This window comes from Phlebotomus papatasi, chromosome 2, assembly GCF_024763615.1.
Source record: "Phlebotomus papatasi isolate M1 chromosome 2, Ppap_2.1, whole genome shotgun sequence".
NCBI classification, from domain to species: domain Eukaryota; kingdom Metazoa; phylum Arthropoda; class Insecta; order Diptera; family Psychodidae; genus Phlebotomus; species Phlebotomus papatasi.
In genome coordinates this window covers 69,789,986-69,809,727 of record NC_077223.1, presented here as the reverse complement: position 1 = coordinate 69,809,727, position 19,742 = coordinate 69,789,986, and the positions used below count along the sequence as shown (strand labels likewise).

The 19,742-nt window shown below is 32.3% G+C and overlaps 1 protein-coding gene and 1 long non-coding RNA gene across 3 annotated transcripts in view; one reads left to right on the top strand and one right to left on the bottom strand.

Moving 5' to 3' along the window:
- The window catches only part of LOC129804169 (protein FAM135A), a 76,096-nt gene that overhangs the window by 16,214 nt on the left and 40,140 nt on the right, over nt 1–19,742 (top strand). The gene's annotated exons all lie outside the window — the stretch shown is intronic.
- LOC129804178 (uncharacterized) lies at nt 7,068–8,053 on the bottom strand. Its single transcript, XR_008751944.1, has 3 exons — nt 7,867–8,053; nt 7,454–7,605; nt 7,068–7,095 (listed from the first exon to the last, which is right to left on the bottom strand). It is a non-coding gene; the product is annotated as an uncharacterized LOC129804178 (long non-coding RNA).

Here is a 19,742-nt window from a genome sequence, read left to right as displayed (position 1 = left end):
AGCCATTCACCACATCACATTTACTTGTAAGATATAATAGTTAGTCATTGTGTTTGCGCTAACCCACATTGAAACAGAAGGAATTTAGAACTGTTTCTGGAACATACAACAATTACACCTTCAATTATTCACTTATTTTGTATGAGAAATTGTGTCACCTTCAGTTCTTAATGGTGCCGAGAAAAAGAGATTTACCGAAATCAAATTGTCACGATGTCGAAATCGATACAAGTATTTTATTAGGTATTGAATTGAGCTAAAAGGGTCTCCTTTTATGGCTTCTAATTGAATCCCCATTTTCCTTATAAGCAAACATCATCCCACACTGAAATAATTGACAAACACAATTCCATGTTAAATGATATCCTCTAAAAGAACATTACCCAAGGGAAAATTGAACAACATCATAAAGTTTCCACCTGTCGCCAGGGCTATAAATTGCCAATTACTTTCCCATCCAAATTAAATTACACATTTTTGTTCAGGCCATTTACTATGGAATCGTACATGAAATTTCACGGTGTTTTGTGTGAAATTTTACAAGAATCCTGGCGCCCGCAGGAAATATACAACCCCCACAAACCATATCGTAGAGGGTTTATTATTCTCGAATTTGCATTCGTTGCCACATGACGGATATAACCACCAGTCAAACAATTGGATTCAAAAATTACCTTAAAATTTGCAGAGCAAACTCATTGCAAACAAAATTAAAATAATAAAATAAATATTATAAAATAAAATAACCCAGTGACCCCATTAGATTTAAGCGGCTCAAAGTCATGAAAGAGTGGTAAAACTTCTTTTAAAATTGTCTTTTATTTCAAATCTAGAAACGGAACACATTATACCAAATAGGAAATTATACAACATCGTAAAGTATCATGTTTTAAAATAATTTAAGCTCAAGCCCTCTCCAGGAGTTTATAGGGTATTTAATTTAATATTTCTAAATTTATTGTATTGAATAGAAAATTAATGAAACGTAGTCTATAAACAAAATCTAATTTTAAGCGTTAAAAGCAACCGTTGAAAGCGTTTAACCGTTAAAACCATTAAAAGCAAATATTTTAATTTTTTAAAAAGAAATATTTTTAACTTTTGTTTTTGTTATTTTAAATATTCAACAATATTTTATTTATTTTATTTATTTATTTATTGCGTGAAAAAATAAGGGCTTTGTGTAAAGACACTACACACAAGTGGGCGGAGCAAGGGACATTATCCCTTTGCCCCTACCTACCTACCTCTTAGGATTTTTTTCAATTTTAAACTTTTACATTTATTCTATTTAAAGCTACAAAAAGATCCGTGCTTTTCGAAATAAATTTTACAATACAAAATTTAGCAATTTTTCAAAACACAGGACTTTTACGCTACGCCCACAACTTTCTGGCAGGGTCATGCCAATAAAATGACATATCTCAATTTGAAAAATGAGGTTAAGAAATCTCAACTTCTGGGTACCCATAGGTACTAAAAGGGGTTTGGGGCGTGACCTAAACCTAGTGATAAAGAAACACACAAATTTTCTAACATAATTGGAAATTGGAGCACCAGGGAACACGGGGTAGCAACGAACACTGTGATTTTTTAGACTTCAGAAGACGAGACTTGTATCCGTATTTCGAGCGATCCTAAAAAAAATATGGTTTTCGAGTGACAGGAGGTGATGAGAGGCATATTGGTTCGCGGAAACCTCGTATTTTACATTTCGTATTTTACATCTTCGTATTGCACATTTCGTATTGCGGAAACTTCGTATTTCAGCACATTTCGTATTTTACCATTTCGTATTTCACATTTCGTCTTTCATACATTTTGTACAAAAATTGAACATTTCGTCTGCCATACATTTCATACAAGCATATCAACCAATAAAATAATAGAATTGTAGTTTTATAAGGTCAAGGGCGCTATGCGCCTCGGGTCTAAGTTTGAAGTCGAACATCATGCTTTTTAATTATTCATTTATTTAAAATTTTTATGTAAATTTCCAACTGCTTCAGCAAATATTTCAAATTTTACCACCAAGTCTGAGAAATATTGGTAAATGTTTACAATATGCTCTTAAAACCCATTTGAGCCTTTTATTCATAACTTTATCAAGACATTAGATGGAGATTTTATAAAAGGGAAACGTGACCATTAAAATGGATTTTATAATAATTCCTTAAGTTTTTTTTTGTAGATATATCTTGTGTAGCCGGGCTTTTGCCCTGAAAGATTCTTTATGGAGACCAAAGCTTTTCGCGGCCAATTGCCCAGCACCGCCCAGGCTCTGTGCCTCCATCCGATCTCTTCCAGGCCATGTTACCGACTGACTGACAGTTATCTCTTGTCTTATCTCCTGTTATCCTGTTAACCAAGACCAAGCTCACAGACGACGAGCAACCGAACCAGTAAAAGGCCTTGCTTGGAGCGGGAGGCGGGAAATATGAAGTTGCTGCGAACAGGGAAGGGATAGCCGAGCCATTGCCCTTAATTCGGGCCTACCGCCGCTCAGACCTTGCTGATTAGGGCTGAAATAGTTCCTAAACCAGGGCGTTAATTAATGGCTCAATGCTGGGTCCCCTTACCCTGTGTCAGACGTGTCGTTTTTATTTATTTTTTTTATTTTATATTCTTTTTATTTCTTTCGTTTTGTTTTTCTATATTTTTGTTTCCGTGCCTTTGGTTTTTTTCATATCTGAATGTGGAATACGACGAAGTTGAAAGAAAATAAAATTCGTAAATTTTACTTTATATAGAAAAATTTTATTGCTAAGATAGTGAAAACTGAAAATTTTGAGAAATTCCGCGCAAAAATTTAATTATAGATCGGTTCGAATAGTCGTTTACGGCTACTTTAATGCAATTTTCGACAGCCGCATACTTTTTCTTGTACGGATTTCATTAAAAAAAAATGTTTGGCAAAAAAAACGTAATATATAAATAGGCTGCAGTTTATGTGATAAAAAATAGAAATTTTTAAGTGTTAGAGAAACTTTCCTCCTGATAGCGAAATTGAGCTCGGCCATTGCCGCTCTGAATAAGGATAGGGAAGTGAGCGTGTATGACAGCCTGCTGATGATAGCTGCGTTAGTGTGCGACTTTGAGAATGCTCAGTTGTTTGCATGCGAAATGCTCCCACATTTTCTTAGTTTTTCGATAATTTCTTAAGTTTTGGTGAAAAAATAACATTCAAATGTGGAGGTAAAATCCACTTTTGCCCGCCGTGTAGGCAGAACTGGGGCTTGCTCTCACTTGCTCGCAACTCCTCTTCGCTTGTTCCCGAAACTAATCTGACTGAATGGGCAGTAAGATAACTCCTTTCTCGAACTTTTGGAGAGAATGTCTTCTTCTCTCGCTGTCTAGTGATCGACTAACACTGAGGGTGAGCGAGGATCGAACCGAGCAAGCGGCGCTAGCCGGCGATGATAACATCACGAAACGGAAGAATGCCACAAGCGGGAGATTTTAAGCTTTAGGTGTCGGGGGAACTACCACACAAATTCCTTAAAACAAATAATTTTTTAACATATAGTGATGAAAAACTAGTGAAAACAGTCCAAGAAATGATTAAAATTGCTAAAAGAACGAAACATAACCTAAATTTTGAAATGTCAAATGGACTCCGATATTTTGCTTCGAAAATGGGGCCTAAGTTATTAAATGGGGCTTCTAAATTGGTAAAACTTGGTTCTGTGATTCATGTCCAATTAGTCTTCAGTGATTTTTGCTCGAAATCTAGTCAATTTTTAATAGTTTTAACGAAATCAAAATACACGGTGTTAAAGGACGAAATGTTCACTTGGACTACCTCCATCTCATATCCAATAATAATAATACAGAGCGGCAATGGCTCGGCTATCCCTTCCCTGTTCGCAGCAACTTCATATTTCCCGCCTCCCGCTCCAAGCAAGGCCCTTTACTGGTTCGGTTGCTCGTCGTCTGTGAGCTTGGTCTTGGTTAACAGGATAACAGGAGATAAGACAAGAGATAACTGTCAGTCAGTCGGTAACATGGCCTGGAAGAGATCGGATGGAGGCACAGAGCCTGGGCGGTGCTGGGCAATTGGCCGCGAAAAGCTTTGGTCTCCATAAAGAATCTTTCAGGGCAAAAGCCCGGCTACACAAGATATATCTACAAAAAAAAAACTTAAGGAATTATTATAAAATCCATTTTAACGGTCACGTTTCCCTTTTATAAAATCTCCATCTAATGTCTTGATAAAGTTATGAATAAAAGGCTCAAATGGGTTTTAAGAGCATATTGTAAACATTTACCAATATTTCTCAGACTTGGTGGTAAAATTTGAAATATTTGCTGAAGCAGTTGGAAATTTACATAAAAATTTTAAATAAATGAATAATTAAAAAGCATGATGTTCGACTTCAAACTTAGACCCGAGGCGCATAGCGCCCTTGACCTTATAAAACTACAATTCTATTATTTTATTGGTTGATATGCTTGTATGAAATGTATGGCAGACGAAATGTTCAATTTTTGTACAAAATGTATGAAAGACGAAATGTGAAATACGAAATGGTAAAATACGAAATGTGCTGAAATACGAAGTTTCCGCAATACGAAATGTGCAATACGAAGATGTAAAATACGAAATGTAAAATACGAGGTTTCCCAATCCCGGCATATTAATGGTCCTTGGGTCGATTTATGGGGAGGTAGCTCGAAGGTCCTATGTCTCTATCTCTAACCGTTTGACCTCTAGACACGAGAACGGCCAAATGTACTGACAGACGGATAAAGAGCGTGACATCATTTCTTAGAAATCATCTGAAACGCAAAGATATCTTGAGTAAACTTGTCCCCGAGAGGTGGAAGGTGTCAATTTTGGGGGATGAAAAAAATGAAGGATTATATTGCTCGCTCTGCAGAGTTTAAGCAGTAAAATCTTCTCAATATTATCTTCTGTGCTCCAAGAAAGAACCAATGACTTTGTCAGATCAACTCAAACTTTGTAGAGAAATGTTTTAATGTGGGTAATAGTAATAATTTGAAATTCATATGCCGTACCAAGACTTAACACTTGATATTTTAGTAATTTAACGTTTTCTTATTATAATATGTAATAATGATCTTTTAGACAAATTCTACTAAATAATTATCCCTCGACAAATGAAAATTTCCCCAATATAAATTCTAATTTATTGGTTTGAAGTTGATAAATTATGCCATTTTGGCAACTCTCAATACAAATCAATCACCATTTATATTTTAAGCTGTGTCACTGTTGATTTCAAAAGTTTCATCTGGGACTTTGAGCAAACCTGCGAAATGACACATAATATTTGTTTCAGTGGTATACATATATTAAAATTAAATTTAAATTAGTTTTAGCAGACTTTTAGAACTTTTACCGTGAGAACTTTCTGCAATTTGTGCTGCAAAAGCGAATTCATCAGAGTAATTTTCATTGAAGTCGCTCTGAAGTAAAATTTGTAATTGTTTCGGAAAGTGACTAAAAGTTTATCAGAGGTATAACAAAAGGAAATACTCATGTAAAATTTAATGTTGTTGTGCATGAAATTGATCTTATATAAGTTGCATTTTGGTAGCAAATAGTAAAATATGAGGGTAAAATTAATTTATTGTCAGTTTCGCGCTTGCATGTTTCTCTTAAATGAGCATATGTATGTATTTTACTTTTAAATTATCTCTAACCAATGGAATGGCATCCGGTCTATTGAAATTATTCCACAGAATTATAGAAACTTTAGTAATTCAATAGAAATGAGGAGAATGACGAATGTGACACCAAGGAAATACAAATTTTGCCACAAAGTGGCTTGAAACAAAGGTCTCATAAAAATAATGTTATACGGGCTTCAGACCTAATGCCCTAGACACACCTACGACTTAATCCGAGAGAAAGCGTAACGTGATTATAATGAAAATATTGATTTGACTAAATTCTCATCAATTTCCTACTCATTAAGCTGTTTCTCGGTTTAAGTCGAGAGAGGGATTAGTCAGAGACTGATAGAAATGTAATCGGATCATTATTTTGATTACAATTACATTAAGCCTCCTTACGGCTTATCAGTAATTATTTTTTTGGCAAATTTTTACTTAAGGTAGGAGCGGTATGAGGGGTAAGATATTAAGGATAAATAGTCCATTAAATTCTGAAAAACTAATTAAATTGCTTGCTAATTAACATTTTGAAACCTTCGAGAAGTGTGCTAAACTTAAGTCGGAGACCGCTTTAGCATATGAAATTCGCAGTTAGACTTTCTGTTTTTTTACTATCGCCTAACAAACCTTACTATAACCTAACAATTTTACTATCGCCTCGATCGTTTCTTTACACCGAGAAAAATTTTATGGGTAGTATTAATGTTTTTCTGGGTAAAATCAAATGAAATTATGGGTATTTTGGCCCCAATGGTAGAATACATTTGTTTCTAATGTTTTATTTGATTTGAATACAGACGACGTTTACTTCAAATATTTTTACATTTGATCTGAAAGGCAGTAATCATAGCCACAACAAATATATTTGTATTTATTTTGAATGGCACTGTATTTGAAAAGAAAACATGTCTTTTAAATCAAATACATTTGCACTTTATTTCTAAAGTGGATTTTAAACACTTTCATGGGTAGAATCAAAAATTTCTGGGTAACACTACCATAGTTTCAATAGTAGAAATATTTGTTTTAACTACGAGTTACCATTAATTTAAATACACAATGGGTAAAATTAAAAATTTCCTTGGTATATTTAAATGTTCTTTACCATAGATTCAATGGCAAATATGTTTGCTTTGATATTCGTCCACATTAATTCAAATAATATCCTCGGGTAGATATAACAGTACCAGGGTATATTTAAAAAACTCTTGCTATGATTTCAAAAATAAATTTATTTGACATAAATAATGTGTATTCACAATAAAATTGTATTACATTAATTTCTATGGGGTGTTGCACGACTTTCTAGTAGTTTCGTGAAGTCTTCTTCTCAGCTTTTGGATGTATGCTCTTCTGCTTTCTCCCAATAGTGTTTACCAGTTTCAGAAGAAATAAGATACTTCAAAAGACTGATTGTCTTTTGCCCAGTAAAGATAAACGATGACATAATGAAATCTGAAAGACAGAAAATAAAATTAAATGGAATTAAAAATCTGAATCTATATGGTATCTATTGAAATAGCGGAAATAACTATTGAAAATAGAGTGGTGGAAATAATTATTGTCCTATCCCATAATCTTTAAAAGAACCCAACAATAAGTCTCGAAAAAACTTATACGTATAATATGATGTCCTTTTATGTTAATCATAAAAAATTAATTTTGATTATAGAATCTTGTTTTCTCAAAACTTTAGTAGAATTTCGTTTTTTATTCTGGTAATAATTATAATTCCAGGTAATAATTGTAGGGCTACAGTATTTATTTTTCACCAATGGCGGTTAATAATTTTTAATAATTCAATGTAACTTACTTGATCAGTGGTAGTGCTCCTCGTCTACTTTTATTACAGCGCTCACTTTTCTAAGTTGTGTTTTGCAGATTTACGTCCTTTACTGTTTGCTCTGAGTTCTGCTGCTATCTGCGAATCACTTTTCCAATTCCATGGAAAAGACAATGATTGTCCTTTTCCCAGTGAACGGTTCAACGGTTACCACGATTGATAAAAGAAAGAATAAAAATAAAAATGAAATTAAAAACTTTTCCAGTATGATATTTTCCAAAGCGATAATTGAAAATACATATTCAACATAAATAAGTTGATATAATTAACATTTTTATAATAAAAAAATTATGCGAGGTCCAATATTTCTTTGTAAAGATCAATGCTAACTTTCACAAATTATGTAATTCTTATTGCATTACAAAAAAAATCAATTTTCTTACCTTGATACTATTTAGGTCTCTCCTAGATGGAATTTTTGAAGAAAAGTAGTTCGATAAAACAGATATGGTGATAATTTTCCAGCTTCTGCTCACGGACGTTTCCAATCAACAATGACTTGCAATCAGGATGATCGATTGAACTTGAAAAATATTGAAAATTACAAATCGTTAGTAAAGTATTAAATAATAAAAAAATCTTACGACGAATTTTAAATTTAAATAAAATAATAAAAAGTTTGACATTCCATTTTAGCTTAAAGGTGTCTACACATTGGAGCTGATTTCATCAAGAATTATTTCAAGAATTTTTTAAAGAAAAATTCATATTTTTGAAGGAATTTTTGAAGAAAAATGCCTCCACATTGGGTTTTTTATTTTCCATCAAAAATTTTTTTGACAGATTGCCATCATTTCCAAGTCTCTACCTCTTCTGACTGTTTTTCACGAAAATTTGTTGTTTCACTACTGGAAAAAGTGAGAAAAGCGTTTGGTGAAGTTCCTTGGGATAGTATTTAGTGAATTTGTGAAGAAAATCTTCTAAATATGCAAGGGAATAGTGTTTTTCTGGAGATGTCGTTCCTGGTGGAATCCAACCCAGCCTTTGAAGGAACATTTCCTGTGATTTTCCTCCAGAAATTGCCGGAAGTTAATCCATCTGTGTATTCTTGAGGTGTTCCACAGTACAGTGGCCTCGTACTCCATGGATTGCAAGATGGATGGAAAGGAGAAAATTTACGGGCACTTTGGAATCTCTGCCTTGGTTACCAATCAAAACAAGAGCTAACCAGAGCCACCGAGGAGATCTCAATGCAAACGAGAGCTGTCCGGAGCTACCAGAAGCCATCACTTGAACCCCCAGAAGAATATCAGAATGATCTTTTATATCATTCACTTTCTCAACCACTAGGAACTCTGTGGGATTGCTTCCTTTCGAGAACATCAGAACTGGATAGCCGGATAGCTACATGCCTTCAATTCCTCATGTCAATGGAACATGGAACCCAGTAAATAAATCAGTAGTGGAATTATTTTGGAACATCCATGGAATTTTCACAGGAATATTCTTCTATTATATTAATTTAAAAAAAACTACATTTTTTACATAATAGAGATCCTTTATGTATTTTTTTTTTATTTATTAAGGGGTCCATCTGGAAGATGATTGCCCCGCCTTTATGTAATTTCTAATGATTATTTATTAAAAATTCCTACTTTTAATAACATAATGCAATGTAAAGGACTAGATTCAAAACTAGATTTTTTGGGAGTCTTAAAGTGTAATTTTTGGAAAATACTCTTAAGATCTCATAAAAAAAATCCTCCTGATATTGATAAAATCCTTTCCACAAGCGTTAAAAACTTGAATGAAACTTTTTACTGATCAAAAAAGACAATAAATTTCAAAGGCTGTCTCTTATTTGAATTTTAATGCGAAATTAAAATTGAAATAAATTTTATTTAATTTTTGGGAAACTGCTCTTAACATATCGACCACCCAGAATAAGACCTGACTAATTCGTGAATGGCCAACTTTACAGGAGAGCGATTTAAAGCTGAGATTTGCATTTGCTAATAAATCAATTAATTTAACTTCACTTTCCTAATATTGTACATCAAACGAAAGGATTCAATAAAAGTTATCTTAATTCCATAAAATTTTCACAAAATAATGTGTATTTTAATAACTATTACAATATTTTCCGAGTTGTAACATATATTTTTCCTGAGCTGTCATATCAAAAGCTCAGGATAAGACCCGAACAACTCGAGTTTCCCACGCTGCCAAGCGACCCGGCTGGTCACGCATCACTTGTCAAAATTGTTTCGATATCATTCCCCATACGCATCACTATCTATGTATATTGATTGTTCTAAGTAATTTTTTCAAGACATTTTAACACTTTAAAACCCGAGCCAAAAAATCACGTAAAACACCAAACTGGCATAAAATGCTAGAGCAGTTATTCTCCATAGAAAAGCAATTTTTCAATATTTTTCGTTTCGTAAAACTTCACAGCAGTTCTAGGACTCATAAATTACTTTATCAATAAATATTTTCCCATTTTTCTCATCATTTTTATATAAATTTTGTGAAAATTGACAACAAATGCCAAAGTGAATTTTTACAGATTTTCGTAGCAGAAAGGCAACTTCTGTTGAATTTCCTTATACTACAGTAGAGTCTCGCTATAGTCCATATTTGGTTTCAGATTTGACACTTGAGTCGCACTATAGTCCATGTAATTTTTTAAAATTATCAACGACTTTTAGTATTTAAATTGCTCAACGGCTTCCACTTTCTTTGCGATTGTGGTACTTGTCCTTACTTTCTTCATTGTGGATCACAATTATCACAACTACTCAATAAAGTTTGCCAAAAATATTAAAATACAGTAGAGTCTCTCAAATTAGAACGATTGGGGGGTATTTTTGACATTTCTCACCTCTCAAATTCGAACGATATTTTTAAAACTAACTGAATTTATGTGAGATTAAATAGCACTTTGAATCAAATTCCCGTAATTTCTCACAAGTGTTAGTTGGTAACATACTTCCTTTTCATTTTATTCGCACATAATGTGTATAAATATTCAGAAAACAGCACAGAGATATGATTTTTAATCATCCACAATACGAATTTTTTAACATAACCCTACAATTGACATTTTAAATCCAACCGGCGTTCGAATTTGAGAGATTCAGATTTGAGAGACTCTACTGTAATTATGCTTGTCGCGTACTAAAAAACATAACCTAACTTAAAATCCGTGTTTTGAAATCAACGGTCGATAAATTGTGGACTATATCCCAGCAAAACTTCGATCTGCAATTCTGCACTTTTGAAATTTTAACGTTTCTTGTCATTCAATCGGATACTTCGTGTGGCTTCGGGATAGTCGTGCGACTTCGTGAGCATCGCGAATTTCTTTCGTGTTTTCTAACCATTTCCTTCCCCTTCGTATTTTCTATTATGGCTGATTTAATAATATTGTATTATAACATTATAATAATATTGCGAAAAAAGAGAGTATTCACGTAAAATTGTTGAATAAAAATTGAATTTTAAATAAATTGAAATACATATTTTTATGTAGTTAAAATAATGTTTAGAAACATTAGAAAGGGTAGAAGAAATGTAGAAATCATCTAAATACTTTAAAGAAATTCTGCCGATAATTTTAAAATTTTCTATAGAAATTCTGCAGAAAATTCTGCAGAATTTTCATACAACGATCGGATCCACCTTAGAACAAAATTCTGCAGAAATTCTGCTGATTTTTCGGCAGTTAGTAATTCAAATCTGACGAATTTCTGCAGAATTCTGCAGAATTTGCCGGGTGGGATATAGAGCGATGGCTTATAGTGAGACTCTACTGCATTTGTTTACATATTTAATTTCCTTTTTCCTAACAATTTGGAAAGAATCTTAGAACTTATATCTATATATTATCATGTAAAATTTTAAAATTCTCATATATAGTTTAAAAAGAAAAGAAAAAGTAAAACAAAGCGAAAAGTGAATTTTCACCTTTTTTTTACATTACCATTCTACATCAATTCTTGGTCTTATATTATTTAATTTTTAATAATTATTTTATTATTTTCACGTATTTTTTACGATTTTTTCGAATCGTGACAAAACTCAAAAATATTAACATTTTTTAGGTTATATAGTATAAGCCATTCAAATGTCCATTTCGGATGCCAACTACGTATAAAAAGGTAGCATTTTACGCCAATTTGGTATTTTACGCCCATTTTTTAGTTTTTTTTTCAATTTTTAACATAATAAAAAAGTTATCAACTATTTTTTTCTACTAAACGAAAGGTCATTAAATTCTCTATACATTAGTGTTATCACTTAAAATTAAAGTAAAATGTCAATTTGGGTTTTAAAGTGTGAACAAATCAATTCATTCAATTTTCGAATCGAACAAATGTGATATGTCGATTGGCATTGACAGGTATCAAACGCAAGCGTGAAAATTCCACGGCAATTACAGAATTTACCCTGTGGGAACTGTAGTGATGGGAAAATGTCGATCAGTTGGTGTGTGTCTAGGATGGGGAACTGGAAGGGGAAGAAGAAGAAGAAGAAGTGAAGTGTGGAATGACGGCTAATTATCCGAAACAAAATGTAGAAAACTTTCATGTGAAAATTGATTAATAAAAAGATATAATTATCGAAACAAGAGGTAGTGTTTCAGTGAAGTAGGACGGGTAACCACACCCCCTATGTCTTATATTATTTAGTTTTTATTATTTTCACTTTTTCACATATTTCTTATTATTATTTCTAACCAATTATCAAGCAACAAAACCTCTTAAAAGTTAATAGGTTATGTGCTCTCGCGCCAAAGAGAAGTTTGATGCATAATAAATTAGCATTTTATTGCTTTTATCCAGGTTTTGCAACACTTGTAATACTAGAGAACCTCAAAAAACTATCAAGATATCAGTAATATTTCATAAATAATTGCAATATTCGCAAAATTTATATTCTGGATTAAACCGTGAAATTTTCTTTGATCTTTATAAAATATAAGCCATTCAAATGTCCATTACAGCTGTCAAACTCCATATTAAAAATACTAGCACTTTACGCCTATTTCGTATTCAATATCCAATTTTTAGTTTTTGATCCATTTTTTTTAATTTTATAGAAGAGTTATTAATTATTATTAACAATACTGGTTATTAACTAGATATTACCAAATTGAAAACTATACATATTTGCAGCCAAATAATAGCTTATCTCGTGAAATCAGCCGGAATACTTTTGACATGCAAAATGATGACGTCACACGGTCGAATTATGCGGCTCTTATCCTGACTGAATTGAAAAATGAGTGAGATTTTGCTTTTTTAGAAAAAGCGCTATAAATTTGGAAATAATTTATATTCAGGTATAATATTCACAGGGAAGGTAGAGGGTTTCACGGAGTATCCGAAAAGCGAAAAAAAACGAATTTTGCAAAAAATCGAGATAGTCGGATTATATTCTGAGTGGTCGATGTTATACTAGATTTTTTTTAGTTCATTTATTTTAAACCGCTTGTATTATACTCCTATTATAACATCCCCACATCAGATATATTTTCTACTACTAAAAATAAGCAAACCTAAATATTTAAAAATCCACGTAATCTTCTAAATTAAAAGTCCTTTACATTGCATTATGTTATTAAAAGTAGGAATTTTTAATAAATAATCATTAGAAATTACATAAAGGCGGGGCAATCATCTTCCAGATGGACCCCTTAATAAATAAAAAAAAAATTACATAAAGGATCTCTATTATGTAAAAAATGTAGTTTTTTTTAAATTAATATAATAGAAGAATATTCCTGTGAAAATTCCATGGATGTTCCAAAATAATTCCACTACTGATTTATTTACTGGGTTCCATGTTCCATTGACATGAGGAATTGAAGGCATGTGGCTATCCAGTTCTGATGTTCTCGAAAGGAAGCAATCCCACAGAGTTCCTAGTGGTTGAGAAAGTGAATGATATAAAAGATCATTCTGATATTCTTCTGGGGGTTCAAGTGATGGCTTCTGGTAGCTCCGGACAGCTCTCGTTTGCATTGAGATCTCCTCGGTGGCTCTGGTTAGCTCTTGTTTTGATTGGTAACCAAGGCAGAGATTCCAAAGTGCCCGTAAATTTTCTCCTTTCCATCCATCTTGCAATCCATGGAGTACGAGGCCACTGTACTGTGGAACACCTCAAGAATACACAGATGGATTAACTTCCGGCAATTTCTGGAGGAAAATCACAGGAAATGTTCCTTCAAAGGCTGGGTTGGATTCCACCAGGAACGAAATCTCCAGAAAAACACTATTCCCTTGCATATTTAGAAGATTTTCTTCACAAATTCACTAAATACTATCCCAAGGAACTTCACCAAACGCTTTTCTCACTTTTTCCAGCAGAAAATAACAAATTTTCGTGAAAAACAATCTTGAGTCGTGATGGTTTCCTTCAAGAATTCTGTCAAGAATGACTTTGATGAATTTTATTCCAATGTGTAGCCGATAATTTCTTTCAAAAATTCTTGATGGAAATTTCTTTCAATTGGATATGATTTTTGAAGAAATTTGTCTACACATTAGACAAATTTTCTTCAAGAATCCATCTTTTTGTCAAAAATTCTCACCAATGTGTAGGCAATTTTCTTGAAGAACACTTCTTGAAGCTCATTTTTGATAGAAATTTCTTATAATGTGTAGACACCTTAAAAGAAGAAATAAATTTAATTTAATTTACCGAATATGGTTAATACTTTTCTGGCAAACATTTTTTTACTTACCCAATCTAACGATTTCCAACACTTTATCAAATTTCTTTGTCGATCACTTGATGATTTTTGCAACTTTATAAGTTTACTTATCCACTGTAACCATTTTTTAGTTTTTTTTTCATTTTCAAATAGATTGGAAATAATTTGTGTGACAACTTTTCAACTCAGCGGCTTCTTCAAGACTGACTCGTTTTAATGTTTTCCGTACTGATGGAATCAGTCATAGATCTGAATGTAGTTTCCTTTTTTTCAAATACTTATGCTATTGATTCAAAAAATAGTATTAGATTTGATTGGTTTTTCATTCTAAATAAATATAAATTTCATTCAAATTATTAATTGTTATAATCAATGCATATAGAAAGTAATATTATTTATTTTATGCAAATCACGTCATTTGAAGAACACAATACACTGACCCTCGTGCATTTGCGTTCGTGCGTGTACGCCAGCCAAATATTAAATTTTTGGATGATTTAGAGCGAAATTCATTCAATTTTTTTAAAATGAAAATTTAAAAAACCTAATCAATAAGAATGCTTTAATAATTGGTATTTACCTTATTCTTTATAACATAAGTAAGTTTCTTAGGCATGTTTAAGAGAGATTCATGAAGAATTTTTAGCTCAATCCGCTCCCTCTACCAAAATTTCAGCCCGATCCGTGCTATAGAGCCGGAGCTAATTAACTTAGAAAATTGGAAAGTTTTCTTTTTAATTATAGCACCCCTAGCTGTAGTTTTACGAACTTATGAGAAAAAGAGGGTTTTTACGAAAATGTGAAATTAGTTGCAAATGACATGTTGTTTCATTTGGCTAAAGTTTAAGTTTAAATAATAAAATGTAATTATTTTTACATATTGTATTCGATTAGAATAAGTAGTTATTCACTTAAAACGTATTGATATTTATGATGAAAGGAATTTAATTTTCACCCTAATTTAAATGAATAATTTTTCAAATTATGACGACTGCAGTAAATGTAAAAACCACTGTTATTTATATTTAACGACAAAAACCATTCGTATCAAATATTTACTCAAAGTTATTTCATTTTTACATTTAAATGAAATGCATATTTTATACAGAAAAGTTTCTCACAATTCAATTTAATACCTGGTCATTTAATGTTTAGATAGAAAAAAAAATCATTTGAAATAAAATTTTGAAACAATTGTTTAAAAAGTCTTTTTCATTTGAAATACAGTGAGTGTCAATAGTTTGTTGCCTAATGGATGTTTGAGAAATCAAGTGAAAAAAATGATAGAAAAAAATACTTTTCCAAATTTTTCTTTTTGCAGATGAGTTCCTTGTAATCCGTAGATATTATTTATAGTTTTCAAAAAAAATAATTAATTTTATTTCATATCAAAAATAATTGTTTTCCAAAAGTTGGTCATTTTTGAAAAATCAAAAGTTTGTTGCCTCATTAAAAAAACTAATTCAAAATGGTGAAAACGTGCAACCAACTTTATGTAAACCGGTTACATTTTGAGCTTATGTCATTTGATAGGCAAATGGTGGATTTGTACATTTTTAAGGCTGTCAATGGTAAATATATAGGTGTAAAAGTGATGATAAATAACAAGAAATAATCAGTTTTTTGATAATACATAATTTAGGTTATAATGGCAAATTACAAAAAGTTGAAAGGTGGGATATTGTCCAGAGATACTGCTGGAAGGAATCGGCGTCGCTTAATTGCCAAATTTTATGGAAATTCATGAAAAGTTATACATAAAATAGTCAAATATTATAGTTATGAGGCACGAGTACATCTGAAAAACGCTACTGGTAGACCCAGGGTTTCGACTCAGAAAGTCGATAACCGCATTCTAGTTATCTCTGATAGTAACCCCATGATGTTTGCTTCAAAAATTCAGAGTCGACTGGTTACAGAAGGCATACAGGCTTCAAAACCAACCGCAATTTAATGAAAGTGGTAAGAATAATTACTTGGTTTGCAGGTTTCCATTGGTAAACAAAACCAATCTGGTTAAATGGTTGTAAATTCACTTGGAGCATGCTAAAAACGTAAAAATACAACCTCTTACGCAGTTTGGTTTTGCTTACCAATGGAATCTTGCGAGCCAAGTACCTATTCTTATGTTTTCTTTCATTTTGAGTTTGATTTTCGAAGCATTTGAAGCCTGTATGCCTTCTGTAACCAGCCAACTTTGAATTTTTGAAGCAAACATCATGGGGTTACTATTAGAGATACCTAGAATGCGGTTATCGACTTTCTGAGTCGAAACCCTGGGTCTACCAGTAGCGTTTTTCAGATGTACTCGTGCCTCATAATTATAATATTTGACCATTTTATGTATAACTTTTCACGAATTTCCATAAAATTTGGCAATTAAGCGACGCCGATTCCTTCCAGCAGTATCTCTGGACAATATCCCACCTTTCAACTTTTTGTAATTTGCCATTATAACCTAAATTATGAATTAACAAAAAACTGATTATTTCTTGTTATTTATCATCACTTTTACACCTATATATTTACCATTGACAGCCTTAAAAATGTACAAATCCACCATTTGCCTATCAAATGACATAAGCTCAAAATGTAACCGGTTTACATAAAGTTGGTTGCACGTTTTCACCATTTTGAATTAGTTTTTTTAATGAGGCAACAAACTTTTGACTTTTCAAAAATGACCAACTTTTGGAAAACAATTATTTTTGATATGAAATAAAATTAATTATTTTTTTTGAAAACTATAAATAAAATCTACGGATTACAAGGAACTCATCTGCAAAAAGAAAAATTTGGAAAAGTATTTTTTTCTATCATTTTTTTCACTTGATTTCTCAAGCATCCATTAGGCAACAAACTATTGACACTCACTGTAAATACAGATAATATTAAGACGTAAACAAAAATGTCAATATTAAATTTTACCCATTAAATAAATGCTTGTTGCATTTGATTTCATAAAACAGTACTTTTAAATCAAAAGTAAAATTTTATTTTTGACAACACAACGTTGCACATTTAATATAAATGTGTAGTTTTTCATTTTCAATGTATAATTGTTATTTTTAACATATATTATCTTTGATTCAAAAGCTGAGGTATTTATTTCAAATATTTAAACATTCACGCTAAAAGAAAAATTATTTATTCTCCGTATGAATGCACAAATATTTGAAATTATTGTGATTACTTTCAAAATCAAAATTATTTCGTTTGTATTGAAAGAAAAGTCAATTGATTCGAATATTTACCCAGAATTTTTAACATTAAATACAAAATATTCAATTTAAATAAATTCCATTTTTCTCGGTGTATAAGATATGAAATGGATCATTTTTTATAATTTTATTTATTACATTTTGTTATAAATTCATTTAAAGTTTGAAAGTCTTATATTATATTATCATGGCAGTAGGCTATTCAAGCTTCTCTTAATGCTTCTTTCTGTATTTCTCTTCAAATATGTTCAAGTTCTCTTTCTTATAACTCGAAACATTTATGTCTACATGAAGATCCAGATCAATATTAAAGAGGATGAGGGATCTTCAAGCAAACTTAAGCTTTTTTTAATTCATTCGCCAAACGCATAGAGTGGCGGCATTACTTGTGAGCTAGTTTTACTTATGGCCTAGATTATTTTGTTTTATGGCCACTACACTCTAAAGAAATTTATGTCCATATTGAAGAGTTTTTGTTACACAAGCGTGGGGAATTCGTTTCAATATGGACATAAATTTCTTTAGTGTATAGAGACCATTAGGTATTGGCTATTTTAAAATTTAATATGTACAGCACATTTTCCATAGATATTTATTTATTATTCTAAAAGTTTTGTATTTTAGAAAGTCACGCATGTCCCTCCTTACATGTCACGCATGTCCTTCCTTCCTCCCTTCATTACATGCGAAAAAACTCCTATATCTTTTAATCACTCTTTTTACTACTCAATCTCAAAGAGAAAGCAGTTATATAATTCACTTCTTTTCAATTATTGTGCCACGGCTAGAGGCCAAACGGTAAGAGATATCGACTTTCGCTCTTCAACGACCCTCCCATAAGTCAGCATTACCCAGGACTGACTTTTTCTTTTTTCCTCAACTACCCTCCTTACCCACCAAACTCATAATTTTTTTTTAATTTATTTAGAAAATGGATCTTAAATTTTTTTCTGAGTATATTTTGGAAGTCCTCAAGATGAATATTTCACCCTCGTACCCCTGTTTGAAAAACATTTCGATATCGAATTGTTGTAGGTCGGAGTTTAACCACTTTAGATGGTATATTTTACAATCTATTTGCTTAAATTTGGATTTTTCTGAAAAATCTTGAAATTTTCAACCCGGTTACCTTATTTGTAATGAATTTGGGGAAAGTGGTCTGCCTTTGAATGCGACAGCCTTTGAATATTGTAATTTTTTTCATTTTTCTTTAAAGCATAAATTATTTTCTATTAACTATTATATAGCTATTCATAATCCTCACAAGTCATCAAAAAATGCAGACCCTAGCTCTTATTTTCTAGGTGCTAGGGCAAAAAAACGAAACTGAGCTCTAAACTGTAATTTTGATGTTCCACAATTCATGTTTTTTTTTCATAATCAAAATAATTTTTTGAACAAATCTTCTATTGTGAGTCATAGAAGTTTATTCTTGGATGGTATTTCTCCAAATACACTTTGATTCAGATGAGACAAATTTTGTGGGTGAAAAAAGTTTGCAAATATTGCTCTGCGGCAGCCTTTGAATCTTAATGTTGTGTGCCTTTGAATCCTCTCTTTCCATACATTGAAACATCTGACAGCTTCCTGTCCTGGAGCAGAATAGAACTCCTACTTTGGTCTGAAGAATGTCATACAAATACTTATAACATGCTATCTTGCTCCGGCCGGGATGTTTCAAACTGACAATTGTCAACTTCAATGGCGTTTTCTTATAAAATTTCAAGTGAAAAACAGCGCTTCAGAAAAATGTAAAAAATGTTGTTGTATAATCATTTTGACTACAGTGGTGGTTTTATTGAGTGCATTGGGGTTCATGCTAATCAATTATGGACCACTTAATGTTACAGCCCTAATATTCTCAGTGAAAAATTAAGATTCAAAGGCTGCCCAACCACATTCAAAGGCAGACCATGCAGGCTGCCTTTGAATATATCGACATCACATTTTCAAGTTCCTCACCAGGAAAAACTGAGGACTTGCGAGTCCTGAATGGGGTAAGCATAGAAGCTTAATGAACAAGAGAATTAGGTGAGATTCTTAACAATCTCACCTACTATAATCCTAACAAAATTTCATGTCCTCCGATCGCGCTCAAACTTGGCCAAAATGTGTTTCGCCACTTCCTGATCACGAATATATGGGGGGCTAAGTTACGTTCCCGGCCGGCCGGCCGTCCGGCCGTCCGGCCGCTCTTTGGAGCTTAATAGCTCCTAAACTAAAAAAGATATCGACTTGCGGTTTTCAGCAAAGGTTATATATCGCATGAAAATTGCAACTTGGTGCATAGACCCCCCACCCCCCACCCCTCCTTCCGCCATTTTGAAGACCCCCCTTTTTTTGTTTTCTCAATAGCTCCGCCCCTATGGCATCG